Genomic DNA, 16989 nt, shown 5'->3' on the forward strand with positions numbered 1-16989 from the left:
GTAGTTTATACTTGGAAGTCTATCATACCATAATTCGTATGGTGTCTTTCGAATGGACTTCGATGGTGCTTTATTCAACACATGTAGTGCTATTTGAAGAGTATATCCCTATAAGTAAACTAACAAATCAATAAAACTCATCACAGATCGTACCATATCTAATAAAGTACGATTTTTCCGTTCAGACACACCATTATGTTGTGGTGTGAATGGCGGAGTCAACTGAGATAGTATTCATTTGTCTCTTAGGAACTCCTGGAATTCTGTACTCAAGTATTCACCTCCATAATCTGAAAGTAAAACTTTAATATTCTTCCCAGTCTGGTTTTCTACTTCCTTTTGAAACTCTCTGAACTTTTCAAAAGCTTCAGATTTGTATTTCATTAAATATAAATACCCATATCGAGAATAATCATCGATAAAGGTAATGAAGTATGAAAAACCTCCTCGGGCCATTTCATTAAAGGGGCCACACACATCAGTGTGTATCAACTCTAATATATTTTTGGCTCGCTCCCCTTTATTCTTAAACGGAAGCTTGATCATTTTTCCTCGAAGACAAAATTCACAAGTAGGATAGGGTTTTAAACCCAATGAACCTAAAAGTCCACTTTCTCCTAATTATCGAATTCGATCCTCTCCAATATGACCAAATTTGTGATGTCATAGAACTATTGGATTTATATGTTCCCCAGTTTTTTTAGATGATTTTGAATACATAGTGTTATGTAAATCAAGCTCTACCACATACAAACCATTTGTATTGATAGCATTTCCTACTAATCTATTCCCAAAATAAATTTGACATTCATTCCTATTAAAGGTAAATTGATAACCATTTTTACACAAAACTGGAATATAGATGATATTCCTGGTGGTATTAGCAAAATACAAAGTTTTATACAAAGTTATTACATGTCTAGTATGTAACTGTACACTACATACACCTATAACCTCTGCGGAAACTCGTGTCCCATCGGCGAATCTCAGTATGATCTCATCACATCTCAAGGCAGAACTATTCTGTAGATGCTATAAACAAGCACAAACATGTGAAGTTGCAGCAGAATCTAATATCTAGGAATCAATGTTTGAATTAACATTTAATTCAAATTCAATTACATAACACTGATATGTACCTACTTTGCTTTTTCTCAGATCATCAAGGTATAGAGGGCAGTTCCTCTTCCAATGCCCCTCTTGGTTGCAATAAAAGCAATTGCTCTTCTCCTGCTTCTTTTCTTTCTGTGGAATAGATGGTCGTGGAGGCTGAGAACGTGATGCCCCAATGCCAAAACCCTTTATCCTAGAAGGTCTGGTAGTGGTTTTCTTAAAACCCTTTCTTTGTACTTTTGGTCCACCAGATCCCATCTGTGAACCTCTCCACCAAGGCTTTTGAGTTTGCCTCTTTTTGCCTCTCGTGGCAAAAGTAGCTAGCAACTCAGCTGGTGTTTTCCCTTTCTTCTCATTATTGTAAAATTCTTGAATATCATTGAGAAGATCAGGGAGAGTGCGCTCAATCCTATTGAGATTATAATTTGTAATAAACGGCTTAAAAGTTGGAGGGAGTAAATGGAGAATCAAACTCACCCGAACATTATGCGGCAAATTTGTGCCCATAACTTGTAACTCCCCAGTCTTATTAATCATTTTAATAACATGATCATTTAGGGAAATGCCCTTCCTAAGCCGCATGCTGAATAGTGAAGTCATCAAATTATATTCCTTCACTCGAGCATTTCCACGTTCTCAAACCGAGTTTAAAGTTCAGAGTTCATTGATGCCAGCATATAACTGCGAACTCGTAAGTCAGCATCTACCCATTCAGTATAAGCCTTTTGCTCTGTCTCAGGGGCATCAGGGTCCACTGTTGTTGGTAAAAGTGCCTCCAAGACATAAGCTGAATTTTCAAGATTAAGAACAATAGTCAGATTTCTCAGCCAATCCTTAAAATTTGGACCAATAAGCACATGCGAGTCCATCAATTTTAGGATTATATTGTTTGTTGTTGACATTTTGAGATTCTGGATCACAAGAGAGAATACTGTAAGAAATAACAAATTCATTAGAAATTACCAATAAATCTAATCTTATTAGCTCCCACTATTTTATTCAAATCTTATACTTCCTCAGTTGAAGATTCGGAAAGTTCATTGAATCACTTTCTAGTGAGGAATCAAATTCTTATCAAACTTGACAAACCGCACATAATAGATCTAAGTCCGTCAAGCTCAATAAGTAGGAATCGATTTCCTTTTACATTCTAAATGCGAGTTATGATTCATGTGAGCCTCTAGCTTTGAGCACCGCACATAATAGATCTAAGCACTCTAAACTAGTCAAATTCAACCCATCGTGCTTTCCAGATATAATACCCCATCACTCCCGCACATAATAGAATATAGGGAATGACAGAAATAGTACTCTAGACACCAATCAACTAATTTTACGTCATATGACATAGTATCCATCACATAATAGAAATCTAGGATTTCTAGCCTTATGACGTAACCCTAATCAACCCATAATGGAAGGCTCGAATTTGATATTGAAAATTTAGGGAAGAATTTATTATTATTATTAATAAGAGTCATTTTATATCTTGGGTAGTCTAATATATATCTTTGGATAAATATTTGTCACCCAAGACATATTACTAAACCATATTCTTACAATTTATGCGATTGAAAACTTTTCTAATATCCTAAATGATATTGTAAAAATATTTCATGCCTAAAAGTTTTAGTTCTCTAAAACACAAAACTATGTGTTATATGCCATAAATAAATTACATGATAACATAAAACATAAAACTTAGGCATGCTATTGAACACATATCAACTATATTATTCAATAATCAAAAGAAATCATATTTTCATACAACTTAGCATATCACATATCTAAAATATACATTAGGTTGATCTTGCATATAAGACATCCAATATCTTATAATTTAATCCTAGATTAGCAAACTTAAGTTTTTTATTTATCTATCCAAGACAACAAACACATCTAACATGTTAAGTCTATTTCAATCTAGCATACATAATATTAAGCATTTAAAAGCATGATGTTTACCATGTCACTATGTCTCATATATATAGCATACACATGTCACACATTAATACTATCATAAATACCTTTAATGACATGACATTTTGGGCATCCTAGTCAAACATTCAAACATATAAATTAAATTTGTAGTTTGGTAAACTTAACAAATAATTTACCATATTTCATGTTTTTTATTCAAGTTTGCTAAAATATAAACACATCAAATGTTTGGTGTCTACAAGATCAAACCATAACAAGTAAACAAAGTAATTTTAACTGAAATTCTATATTGTATTTTTCTTGAAGCTACCCATGAAACCCTAACTCTTGATGTTTCCAAAACACATACCAAGTTCACCAAAATCTCACTAACCATGTTTCAATTCATACTTAAACATGAATAGATTTTAGAATGACAAGTTGTAAAATAAATACATAACACATGCCTAATATGAGCCAAATTCACAAGTGTCATGCATTTTACCAAATCATGACATATATGAATCATTCATCACTCAAACATAATTCATCTCACCATATAATAATTATTCAAGCATGAATATGGTTACTCATAAAGTAATTTATCCAATCCAAGCTATTAAAAATTCAATTCTCAATCAAACCAAGTCAAGCACTAGTTTAAGGAATTAATAACAATTCAATCAACATTGAATGTTATTTCCATCAACCAAACACATGGAAATCATGTCAACTTGTTCATGCCCTTCACCAAGTCTCACAAACTAAGTTTCTTAAAAAACACATTCCCATGTAAAGTCAAGATTAAAATTCATGTGTATATTATGACAATCATGTATAAATCATGATTAAACCATTAATTTAAAGATCACCCAAATTTCTAAAATTAGGATTTTTATTTTTTTTATTTTTTTATTTATTTTAATTATGTCAAAAGTTATCCAACACAATTTCAACAATTTAAAGTTTCTCCAATACTATTAAGACATTCTTAATAACATATATACACTTGGTTTGAACTAATCACATATAACAAAAATTATAGCTTAGGTTTTGATCACTAACACTTCAAAACACCTAAAATTATGACATGTTCTTGTCATTCAAGGATCAAACTCTTGCTCTGATACCATTTGAAGGATTTTGGCAACAAAATTAAAATTTTTAATTTATGTTCACATCATATGTAACAATGGTATTGAAAAGTTTACATGGTTTTTTAATAAATAAAACATAGAAACATGTAAACTACCTTGTACCTTGTAATTTGATTTGAAGTTTGGAAGCTTGAATCACTAAAATAAGTGATCTCTTGACTTACACCATTCAAGGAAGAAAAATGGAAGAAAGGAGAAGCTTTTCCCAGCAAAGAAGAAGAAGAAAAGAAAAATGTATATTTTTCTTTATTTTCTCTCACATTTTTTGCATTAAAACTTGATAATTATCAAGTTAAAATATATGTTTAATTCTCATTTCTCTTATGTATCCACCAATGAGAATTTGACACATGTTAATTCATTTGTGCCCAAAATTAATCATTTTAACTTTCTAAACAATTTAAAATGTGTAAAATGATAATTTTGCCCCTTTTTCGAATCTTGATGTTTCCAAAACACATACCAAGTTCACCAAAATCTTACTAACCATGTTTCAATTCATACTTAAACATGAATAGATTTTAGAATGACAAGTTGTAAAATAAATACATAACACATGCCTAATATGAGCCAAATTCACAAGTGTCATGCATTTTACCAAATCATGACATATATGAATCATTCATCACTCAAACATAATTCATCTCACCATATAATAATTATTCAAGCATGAATATGGTTACTCATAAAGTAATTTATCCAATCCAAGCTATTAAAAATTCAATTCTCAATCAAACCAAATCAAGCACTAGTTTAAGGAATTAATAACAATTCAATCAACATTGAATGTTATTTCCATCAACCAAACACATGGAAATCATGTCAACTTGTTCATGCCCTTCACCAAGTCTCACAAACTAAGTTTCTTAAAAAACACATTCCCATGTAAAGTCAAGATTAAAATTCATGTGTATATTATGACAATCATGTATAAATCATGATTAAACCATTAATTTAAAGATCACCCAAATTTCTAAAATTAGGATTTTTATTTTTTTTATTTTTTTATTTATTTTAATTATGTCAAAAGTTATCCAACACAATTTCAACAATTTAAAGTTTCTCCAATACTATTAAGACATTCTTAATAACATATATACACTTGGTTTGAACTAATCACATATAACAAAAATTATAGCTTAGGTTTTGATCACTAACACTTCCAAACACCTAAAATTATGGCATGTTCTTGTCATTCAAGGATCAAACTCTTGCTCTGATACCATTTGAAGGATTTTGACAACAAAATTAAAATTTTTAATTTATGTTCACATCATATGTAACAATGGTATTGAAAAGTTTACATGGTTTTTTAATAAATAAAACATAGAAACATGTAAACTACCTTGTACCTTGTAATTTGATTTGAAGTTTGGAAGCTTGAATCACTAAAATAAGTGATCTCTTGACTTACACCATTCAAGGAAGAAAAATGGAAGAAAGGAGAAGCTTTTCCCAGCAAAGAAGAAGAAGAAAAAAAAAATGTATATTTTTCTTTATTTTCTCCCACATTTTTTACATTAAAACTTGATAATTATCAAGTTAAAATATATGTTTAATTCTCATTTCTCTTATGTATCCACCAATGAGAATTTGACACATGTTAATTCATTTGTGCCCAAAATTAATCATTTTAACTTTCTAAACAATTTAAAATGTGTAAAATGACAATTTTGCCCTTTTTCGAATCTTATTCGAAAAACACAATTTTTATCCTCAGAAAGTGCTAATCAACCATGGATAAATATTTTCAGCTTCATAACACCATTTTCTTCCTTGAAATATAAGTGTGACCTTCAAGGTTCATAGTGACGTAGTCGTAGGCCCCATATCAGATGATACATTTCATTATATCATTATATACCCTAAAACTGTCGTTAACCGATATACTTCATTTTTCGCTACAAAATGAAGCTCTCACTGATCATGTGGTATCATCTAGCAATGTCCCATGACCCCTACATCACAATGAAATACAAGCTTCACATAATATCAAATGAACCTTTCTTACTCACACTTACCATATAGTCCAATCCCTCCGTCATTACACCCCGATTAAACTTGGATTCATGGAATGTCAAAATCCAATATTTAATCTTTTCGAATATCAAGTAATACATCATAACGTGTCACATCAAAACTTTTTTCTTGTGATCTTTTATCTACACTGGCCAGTGTCTTAGATTTTCATGTTTCTCGATATTCGTATGGGAACTTGAGAGCAGTCGAGCTGACGGATCCTTGTATGATCATCACTTGTCCTCTCGCTCAAGCAACATATGATCAAAACAGCTTCTGAACGAGACATGATTAGCCCCGTGGTATACACCATATGAACCATACGTTTCGGAACGAAGCACAACTGTGATATATCAAGTCAAAAGGATCTAAACACTAGTATGATTCACGATGTATCATTGACTACATATTAATGCCCATGTGATCATCGTTCAGTGGTCACGTTCGATAAACAATATAATAGAATAACCTTTGATCAGTTCTCTAACCATCAAATGGTTCCATTGTTTACCCATGTGTATATCCAGCATGTCTAATATCATCCATTGATATACTATGGTGATATAGCACACACCCACTATGCAATACTATTACCCAAACAGATTGCCTATGTAGGGAACGATTTGATGACGTTTATTAAAACTCATCGGGACCTTTCACATGTCGTATGCATGTAGTTAATATAGATGTAATATACAACTACAACATATATATATATAAGGGATGTTGAAAACATGTGAAGTATGACAGAACTTTTCTTTTATTAATAATGTATATGCAAGATATATAATTCTTAAAACCAATTAAAGCGATTGGTTTTTAGGGCATATTCTAACATCTGCTCCATCCAAAGACGCTACCATTAGTGCTGCACTTGATTGTTGAGATATGACAGGCATGATCAGGTGAAGAAAGTTAGACAAAAATAAACCTTCCTCACTGGCACTTGCTTTTGCTTCTGAAGGTCCACTGGCTGTAACCACACTACTTTCTAAAACAAAACCTGAAGCTGTCCCCTGTACACTTGCATCTTCAACATGGATTTGGCCACCAGGAAAAAGATTCCTCAGAAATCGCAAAACACTACCAGGGATTTGCTGCTCAGGTTCTCCGTTGTTTTGGATCCCACCAGCAGAAAGAATGCGGGTATTGACACTAAGTCCATTAAAAGATTCTTACTGTCTTGAGTTCAGATTTGATAATGATCCTACACAGAAAATACCCATTCAAAGGATTCTTAAAAACAGCACCATTTATCAACTAATACAGAGATTAGAACAACTCAATATATAGTCTTGAATTGAACTCTAAAAGTAAGGCATGAATGATATAAATCTATGTCTTCAAACAACCCCTCTCTCACAAAGTTTATATGACCAATTGCAGTTGTTGAAGTTCCATTTATCGAGGGTTCAGAGGTCTTCAATTAATTAGAAATTTACAACAGGCTCTCTTGCAAAGCTGTTTGAGCAATTTTTTTTTTTTTCCTACGGGTCACGATGCACACTAGTCAATTTATACTCTTTCTCCTACCGTAAGCAAAAAGCAATTAACCTACAAAGTAATTGGATGATAGTATGAGAAAATAATAAATATATAGAGTCACAAAGGTCTAGTCCATAGGATATTGATAGAGATCCCGATAAAAATATTATATTAAATAAATAATACTGACAATAAATAAGAGACTATTTGATTCTAAGGATTTAAAGATTACTTTAGTAATCTAATTTTTATTACTTATATTATCTTGTTTGGTTATGCTAATATGGTAGGTAATATAAGTGATAATCTGATTATCTTAAATATTAAAATATTACTAGGATAATCTTGATTTTATTATAATTATATTATTATTTATTAATTTTTTGAAATAAAAATAAATTTATTTTTAATTAATATAACAAATAATATAAAAATATTTAAAAATAATTATATTCAGAGGCATTTAAGTAAAATAATTTACTAATATTTTTTTATTATATTTAACCAAACACGATAATTATTTATATCTACCAAACTTTATCAAACATAATAATCGTTTATACCCACTAATCTTCTAAATACTCTATCTTTAAAGTAATCTCTCTATTTTGATAATAAAATATTACTCAAACTAAATATCCTCTAAGAGATATCAACTCTTCCCCTAAGATTGTAGTTTTCCTATTAGCCAATGGTTGCCAAAATATCTAAATAATAAATATTTTCTCTCCTACTTCGACACTCACTCACCTTTATATAATTCATTAAATATTATTTTAATATTATCTTTATAAAATATTATCCTATAAATAGTATATTAATATCCTAATTTTATCATAATATTCAACATCTTATCTTAATCGATTATTTTATTCTAATATTATCTTAATCAATTAATATTAATATTATTATTGTTATTATCCTAATATAATATTATCTTAATTAATTAATTAATATTATTATTATTATAAGTTACCAATGAAAGTTACCTATATTATTAAGATGAACAGAAACTATAATTATCAAGGGTAACGATAGCATCAGCAATACAACGGGCACCTAACAACAGTAAGGACACTAAAAACTGTTAACAAACAAAAATGAATCTATTTAAGCTTCTTAAACACTACCAGGAAGAAAAGTTCACATTGAAACCTTATTTTCTCATGAAATAGTTATCATTAATACTTCGCAGGACTTGGTGATTGGTTCAAGTACCATTTCTTGCAGGATCCTCACTGTTTTGTGGCTGCACGATGGACTCAGGTGCGGATAGCCACTCAGTTTGTGCACCAGATGCTAGCAATCTTCGTTCAGCGGTCAAATGTCCAGTAGCTACATGTTGAAATCTTCCAAGAACTGGATGGTATATCCCTACAGAATTACCAGATACATCAGAGGGTAGCCAACTGAAGGGAGCAGACACTTCTGCTACCATGGTCCTTATTGGCACTACCCATCCACCAGATTCTCCAGCAAGAGATGAACCTTCCGAGATCCTTGAAGTCGTTTGACTGGCAGGTTCATTACCAGGACCTGTTGCTGAGTTACCTTGCCCCGAGGGCTGCTGAGCATTACCATGATCTTCTTGATTAGTGTTAGAAGTTGCCATTGATGAACCTTAAAATTGTGCAAATAATGATTTAAAATATCACATTTGCAGAACTTCTGCAGGAAACCATCACACTTCAGTACATGATACTCACATCCATTGCTGATTGTTCACATGAACGGTTAAAACAAAATTCGCTTATCCATCAGGTGAGGTGTGTATAATTATGACAGTGTTATCCATTACAGCAAAGAAGCTGAGATTGCTATTCAACTATTTGTTGCAGGAAATGATCTTAATCAAGGAAAAATATTCTCAACTTAATTAATTATAATAAATATTTTGATTTCCACAAATAAACCCACATAATAATATTCCATTGTCCAGATTTGTAGGAGATGTGTTGACACCCATGCTATACACACTAAAGATTTATGTACATTGAAAAGCAATCAAATGTCCAGTCTCAAAACTCAGTACCTAGTCATATTTGTATATCAATATGCTTTGGAAGAAACCCAGCACCATGCAAATTAACCAGACCAGTGCTAGACTGTACAGACCCTATGGGGATGGCACCAAAGCTTGTTCCCGGTTGGAAAGGAAGAGGTTGGAGACATAAATTCAACTATCAACAAAAATTAAAAAAAGTCTAAAGCCATCAAGAAGATTTCAATAGAATGATGAAATATTACTTGAACCATGAGAGAGTTAGGACCAGAAGGAGATATGAAAACAGCTGGACAAGCATTAACCACAGCTTCAGACTGCAAAGATAGGTACATTAGCAAATAAGTGGGCAAGCACAGTAAAACAAAAATGTCATAAATTGGCATTTAGAATGGTCATACCGGAGTTTGACCTAAATGCACAGTAAAGCAAAATTGTACCTAGATTATGGAGCAGAACTCCAGCTGTCAATGCGGTAGACTCTGTGCTCATCTGTACATACGAATCACTCACATATGCCTGATTATCCAGTTGTCCAGCAAGTTGCTTCCAGTAGATAAAAGAAAATAATAATTACTTTTAAATCTAGCATTTAATTAACTACTTAGCGGTAACTTTAAAAGCTTATAGTTCTCATACAATTTCTTGAAACGAAAAAAATATATATACAAACATAAAAATAACAGTTTCTCACTTCAAAAAAAAAAAAAAGTATACTCACATCAACAATATTTATTTAACTTAAATATGATAAGAAAGGACTATGTTCACAAAATCATAGAATAAATAACTTTAGCATTGACTAATAGAATAAACTATTAAAAAGGCAGATAAGAACACACAAGTAGGCACCCTCCAGCATGTTCAACGAGCATGTGTCTAGTGGACAGCATTACATCTGCCAAAGATGCAGCCATTGGAATACCTTCTTGTAGTGTCCCTGGATATGATGCAGAAGTAGAATCTCTCTCTAGTCATATCCATGGTGGCTGCTTGAGAATTGTTATTCTCTCTACTGCCTGCAATACAATGTGTTGCAACAATATCAAAAAAGAATTATAGGAATACTAATAAGCAAAATAAATTTGGTTGTTAAGCATAATAAACAGGCCAATTCCATCAATTTCATGTGTTGTATTACTCAGATATTGGAACAAGGTTGTTAATGCATCAGGAATCACCTAAAAATAAAAAGATGTTGCAGAATATATATCATTAGACCAAATATGTATGCACAAAATCCATTTGACATGGAATGACAAAAGTTAAAGCAAACCAAAAATTTCAGGCTTACAGGAGGCTGCAAAGATCTCAAAGGAACAGTTGTCAGAATTCCAAAGGCACTCTGCAGTCTATTCGATACACTCATACCAGCTTGTTCAAACAGTTGCTGAATTGAATCTGACATAACACTAGTAACTGATGTTATTTCAAGTCTCTGCAATTCTGGTTCCTTACATTAAGCACACCACCATCCAAAAGAGTAAGGATCAAAAAGTAGACATAGATGAACAAAAAACAGACACAAAAAGACAATAATTACTGTGACCCTATATTTTTTCCAAGATCACCAAGAAACCATCAAACATCTCCACCAATAAAAAAACTATCAAAAAATAACAACTTTAATGGTTTATTTTTCCAAATCTTTTCAAACCTGCTATTGTGGACAGGGGAGTGACGGTATTAATTATAAATTAAGACCAGCAGTAACAGACACACAATAATTCTAAAAGGCATTGAAAAGCCAACAGTTTCTGGCAGCAGCAATTATGACTTACCTTGACATCAATCCCATTACCAAAAACTCCAATAATTGAAAATCCAAAAGAACCAAGAACAGCTGAGACAATCTGCTTGGAGGAAAAAAGGAGCATTGAGACATTGGCATGGTAAAATATAACACAATAGACATGAAATCATAAAATGGCTCCTTTCCAATCCAGTTGTTGGCTCACCTGACTAATTTCTGGGGGATCTCCATCCCCTTGATCAGGAACATTAAAAGTTTCAATTATGACACGAGGGGCCACCTGATTCCCATGACTGCGACTGGTACCTGATGCAAGTTCAATTGTTGTAAATGATGGAGTTTATCAGCAAATCCTTCCCAGTTATGAGAGAAGCCATTAATCAGAATAGCATTTCCTTCACTGTAATATTGTTAGCACAACAGAAATTAAAACAGCACACAAGTTACTGATGCACATTGGATTAAAGAGTATGATTGACAAAAGAGAAAGCCTTTTATGTAAATGATAATCAATTTGAAAGGAAAAAGTAGTACAGAATGCTAATGAAGTACATAGGGAAGCAGAAAGAGAAACCCAGGGACAAGAAACCAAAACACAAAAAATTAAATCTAGTTCCACAAACTTGAAATGACCCAAAAGTTCAATGCAATGGGACAACATAAAACAGTACAAAGAAAATATTAACTCATATAAACAGCAGAAATATAAGATGTATGGTATATATAAGCTCAAAGTCTCAGACAGCACAATCCTTTCCCTTACAAAATGTAACAGCTCTCCACACTTTTCCACTCCTTTACTTTAATAAACAACATCTTCAGCAACCAAGAATTTGAACCAAGGATGTTGGCATCTCCCAACTAATAATAAATGGTAAGAGGGATTACAACTATATTATCAAAACCAAACAGCAACAAATGAGTACCATTTCACCACTGTATTTCAACACACAAAACACAGTTCTGCAATGGTCTTTTTCCTCTCAATATACTTTTAAGAAACTATCTCATGTTCCCTATTGCCAATGGCCAGCCAAAATATAACACATTGAATGGTTAAAAACAATTCCAAGGAAAGAGGAAGCTGATCTACTCCTGCACAACAGATCTATTACAGAGGTTTGACCACTATTGCATAAAATCTTGTTAGCATTAGAATAAGTAGCTCACACAATACTCATGAGCAAAAGAAAAAAATAAGCAAGAGGACAGACCTGTATGGTTATGGCCACCACTCGATGAGGGCAGGACAAGTTGCCTAACCACCATATGCAAGGTGTGACCATGCTCAACATCTAAATCAAATTAAGAAACTTAAATGTAAAGGATTCCAAAATGATATTGACCATACTTATAACTGTAATTTAACATACATTTGGCCAGAGGAAGGAATATAAAAGTTTATCGGCTGCGGATATCATCTTTTAAGTAGTATAAATCCTCAGTTCAATATGGCTCAGTTTCAGCAACAGACCAAACAACTAATATTACTAAAACATATAAGTATTATAACTCCTTCAATGATGGTGAAAATTGCCTCTTAGTACGAAATTTAAGTTAAGTCATGATCAACAGGTTCTCAACCGCACATTTGTAATCATTCTTTATTTTTCTACCTTCAAATGGAAAGGTCTTGGCCCAAACCAAGTAACAGTAGAAGCAACCACCCCAATAATGTTGCTCATTATGTGATTGAACAATGGTTTGCATACCTGGAAAATATTTGTTGTATGAACTATAAGAAAAGCAGGTAAACAAATCACCACAAAGAGCAGAAAATGGTACCATGGTGCTGTGCTTATATTACTTGTACAGATTGCTTAACAAGTATCACATGTAACCAAAATATTATAAAAGCATGATGAACCTTTCAGTTCATCACTTTTGTTATCTTTGCCAGTAAAAGATAAGGGAACACATGGAAATAAGTTATTGGTGCATTCTCTTTTGGATGCAAAATGTAGAACAATAATAACTAAGGTCCTGAAACTCAAAACATAAATAAGAAAAGGATACAGTAGGCAGAGAGGAGCTGATCATCCTTCAAAACGTTTCCACGACATATTAGACATTGTTGCTCAGATAAAACACCAGTCACAGAGGCAATCTGTTTTTTCAAAGCAGGCACTGGTACCTGTGGGAGGAAAAGACATTAACAGTATGGTAATGCCAGTACAAAAGTCAGAACCAACATCTGTGCAAGGGTAACATGTATAAGAAGATAACATTACAAGAAACATAATTGTAATAATAACGAGAATAGATCCTATGTATGTTCAATTCAAAAGCTAGAAGGATACCAATTTTCAAAAACCACCATGACAAGGTTTGAAAACTTGCCAGAAGTACAATAATAGCTATATGCTTACAGTACAACTAAAGAAAACACTGTAATAAGAAGATTGAGTATCGCCCAACAAAAGCTCTAGCAAGAACTTTAGGTCATGAATTCATGAAGAAAATTTAAACTTGCTTTGAACAAATGGAAAAAGTAGCACAAGGCCAGAACTGAGTACGGTAAATGACAACAGAGCAAAAGTGATTACCTGTTTATCCACTCTCAACATATAGGTTTGTGAGTCTAGAGTTTTATTTTGATTTCAATGGTGGTCTCACAACCTTCAGCCTCATTAATTCCAGGAAATTTTTCAGCACCACTACTTTCCATTTGCTGCAGACTGTGCAGGTACCTAGTGGTGAAACATTGTCCATTTTAGAAAATTTACACTAACGCATAGTTAGATTTGAAGATACAAAAACATGAGGGCAACAAGAAACTAATGTCAAAGGAAAGCTCATGTATACTGCACTACCTGGTACCCCAAAAAAATTCATTTTGCTTTACAACAAAGAATAGAACTTGCTAGTTTAAAAAAGCAAAAGGGGTCTACTTTCAAAATCATTAAAGTAAGTTAGCCATGACCAGACATTAACCTCTAATTATTCTCTCCTGTAATCAATGACATAGCCTGAGTAGAAGTAAGACTTCATTACTTTAAGACCAAAATATAGATCATTTAGGTCCGCAAAGCGATAAATTCCCTACTTTTACAATCAAAGTTTTATATGCATTCATCACTCTTCCAAAAACGAACTTGATTTTCAGCAAACCAGACACCAGGACCAAATTCAAGTGACCAGCTGTCCAAGAAACTTAGAAATTTCAAGTTAATGATGAACAACAATAATCTCAACCCCAGTTTCAAATTTAAAATCTTTGAGAGTCTCAGCACACATAAACAAATAAACACACTAGCAGAAACACAAAAATAATCATATCAACACATCTACGCAAATCCAGTATCCTATATTGAAGTGAAGAGCCCACGGGCTTAAACACTAAATAAAAAAAGAAAAAAAAAACCCACAAAAAAAATCTTTACCTTTAAGCTCAAACCCAGATGACATTCACTAAAACGAATAAAAAAAAATCAGAATTGAGATTAAAATCAAGAAATTGAGAGATCAAACATTACCTTCGATCAAAGACTAAAACTTAGGAGATTTACGAGGTGGGAGAAGGAAAAGCACAGCCAAAACGACATGGTTATAGCAGTGAAGGCGGAGATGGTGTTATGTGGAGAGCTGAAAGAGGAGGGACAGGGTGAGTTTGTGTTCGTGGGAAGGAGGTAAAGTTTAGGATCTGGATTTCGTGGTTCTTAACATTTTCTTCAATAACCGTTGGATTAAAAAATTTGAAAGGACAGTGAATTATATGAATTAAAATACACTGTTTCATCGACCCCCAATAATTCTAATTCATCAACTTCTCTTTGACCACCAATATGATATTTTTCATCTGTGTAAATAAAATTCTAAGCTTGCATAATTATTGTAAGGGAAAAGAACTATTTTCCACCCAAATTTTAGTCTAGTCTCAAAGTTAGACCTACGGAAGATGAAAAATCCAAACTCTTAGCCATCCAAATTTTTAGTTAGAGATATAAATAAAATCGTATTTTATTTATAAACTTTAAACTTCAAATTTTTTATCATTCCCTCTCTAGATTTTAAAAACTAACACTTTAACCCATCCTTAAAGTTTGAAAAGTTTTGATTTCACCTTTAGAGTTTGCTTCCTTCTCCGGCTACCATCGACAACCGACGTTTTCTACTAATCTCCTTTCTCTGATTACAAAGAACGACGAAGGATGAACCTTTGTCGCCCAAATCTGGATAAGGAAATGTCGTCTAGATTTAGAAGAACAGACGAAGGACGACGAAACATTTGTCCTTTGTCATTTGGCTTGTGTTAACAGATCTCTTCATCACACCGTGTGACGAGGAGGTGGAGATCTCTTCGTCGCACCAGGAGAAAGAGGAGGTCGGAGACGACAACGGAAGATGAAGTTGAAGAGTAGGGGTAAAACTACTGTTTGTGAAAGTTATGGGGGCGGTTGAGTTTTGAAAAATATGGAAACCCTAGATTTGAGGGTGAAAATATTACTTTTCAAAGTTTAAAAATTTTAGGTAAAGGTGAAATATTAATTTCTAAAACCTTTGGGGGAAAGTAATAAGTTTTATAACTTTTAATATAAATAAAAAAATGACTATTTTATCCTTTCCTTTAACAGAAGTTAAGTTATATGTGGGAGTTTTAGTTTTTCACCTCCTGTGAGTGTAGATTGGTTAAAATTTGGGTGGAAAATAATCCTTTTCCCTATTGATAATCACTAAAAAAAACATTTTTTTTGATAGAATAACATCTCTGACACCAATATTATTATTTGTTTTCATCCCAGGAGAAGAAGAACCTTTTTACACCTACAAAAACTTGTTTTGAGGCTTCAAATTAGGGAGAACGGTCGTTTCCTACCCGACGTTTGCCCCTTTACTAGCTTTCCATCCTTAAGTTTGAAAAGGACTTTTTTTTTTTTTTAACCGTATCCAATTTTGTTAGTGAAAATCCTTAACAGACCCCCTTGAAGATGATTGGGTATTTCCCCTCTCCTCCTAAAATTGCTTCTGACCAATAAACAAAATAATTTCAGTTTCAGTTTTCAATGCAGGATGCAGAAAGCCAGCCCCCTTGAAGATGATTGAATTCCGGTGGGAAAAGGTCGTTTGAATATTTGATTTTTTATGTGTGAGTTAAATTACATTCATACCCTTTTATGGTGAAAGTTAATGAATAGAATTGAATTCCGATGGAAAAATGTCGTTTTCAATAACTTTGTTCATCCAACTCCATCTTTTCTTCTGGTATATAAACCCTTTGCTTATCAGATTTATCTTATTCCACCAAGAAATCCATCTCAAATTATGTGATAAACCTTGTCGACGGCTGAACGGCGTTGCAATCGTGGTGGCTGATTGGTGTTTCAACTGTGTGTGAGCGAATAGAGGGGCGACAGCAACGTAGTTTAGTTTTTAGTTTATTTTCAGCAGAGAAGAATGACATTATAATAAAAGGAAACTGATTAGGTTTGCTTTACATTAATTGCTTCCAAACGATAGCGTTTTTGCTTTTAAGAGAAGCCAGTAAAGCAAGCTTTTTTTATGTAGCTGCACAATAGAAAGTCAACGCAAAAGGTCATATA

General features: G+C 32.8%; 1 pseudogene; it reads right to left on the reverse strand.

The window, feature by feature from the left end:
- Positions 1-8666: 8666 nt before the first annotated feature.
- Positions 8667-14135, reverse strand: LOC123200386 (annotated as a pseudogene).
- Positions 14136-16989: the final 2854 nt, after the last annotated feature.

Source organism: Mangifera indica, chromosome 17, assembly GCF_011075055.1.
Source record: "Mangifera indica cultivar Alphonso chromosome 17, CATAS_Mindica_2.1, whole genome shotgun sequence".
Taxonomy (NCBI): domain Eukaryota; kingdom Viridiplantae; phylum Streptophyta; class Magnoliopsida; order Sapindales; family Anacardiaceae; genus Mangifera; species Mangifera indica.